Source organism: Halyomorpha halys, unplaced genomic scaffold (assembly GCF_000696795.3).
Source record: "Halyomorpha halys isolate HHAL.00 unplaced genomic scaffold, Hhal_1.1 Scaffold1819.1, whole genome shotgun sequence".
Classification (NCBI taxonomy): Eukaryota; Metazoa; Arthropoda; class Insecta; order Hemiptera; family Pentatomidae; genus Halyomorpha; species Halyomorpha halys.
Window position 1 is genome coordinate 17,757 of NW_027104726.1, and position 1,211 is coordinate 18,967.

Here is a 1,211-nt window from a genome sequence, read left to right on the forward strand (position 1 = left end):
CTTATATACCCTCGATCAGCTGATCTCCTCAGTCAGCTGACATCGAAATAACAGCTGACTCATACCGTAACTTATATATATACATATATGGCGTTAACACTCAGTTAGGAAATAGTCATATCATAAGTTTGTCCGGAAGTGAGTTGCTAATTGGTAAGGTAATGGACCAATGAATCCTAGAACCTGGGTTCAAATCTGGCTGTGGTAGATAATTATTATCTATTTTACTATAGCCGTTGAGTCAACCCTGTTTTGGAGCCCTCCAGTTCCCGCCGCTGGAGTTTGTAATCTGTACAGTCGTGTTATGGGTACTATATTACTCAGTTCTAATCTGAGGAAACAAATCTATCGACGTTCACACTTTTACCTCAGAGTGAACAAGTGCTAATTTTATCCTAGAGCTAACATTGTTGGAAGCATTTTCATAACATCAGTTTATTCTGTGATAACAATGTTTTAATCCTTGTTTGGTAATTGAAAGTTATGGACAGAGTTTAATGGTATGAACCAAGAAGACTGTTGTGGTGGCCTTTTCGTCTGAAACAAATTTTTCGAATCGAATCGGGAAAAAATGCCTAACTAAAATGACTACCAAATCAAACTTTAAAACATCTAAATATTACGAGCCTTTAAAATTTGAAGAACATCTTCATTTGGACAAAGCGATGGAACCAAATAAAACCACGATCGTGCTACCTTCTAGGTACTAATGGGTAATATTCTGCTAATTTGAATAGTTCACAGGAAGAATGATTTTAATTGAGAAAATTAAAGTTTAATGCTTCATCAGATTTTATTGTCCAATAAAAGTATTAAGTAAGTAAGCCATTCCAGTTGCATCTGATATGTCTATTGACTAAATTTTATTGTGGTGAGAGGGATTAGATGTGGCTGTACTAGCAAATATGTGGCTTGTTCTGAGGGAAAAAGTTAGCTGGAAAAAAAAAAGATTGTTAAAAGGTGAATAAAAGATTCTTGAAAAGATAAACGAAATCAATATGACTATTCAATTGTACTTCTTGTTCCTCACAAGATGGCACTAGAATTTCAATTTTTCCTAAAAGTGAACTAACATCATTCTTCCCATGGACCTCTCATTTTATAACCCTTTACCAAACAGTAGTGTAGAATGGTGAGTTATCATAATGCAATAGTGATACAATGTTTGTGTTTGTATAAATGGTATTACTTTCTGATTGCTACTAGGTAAG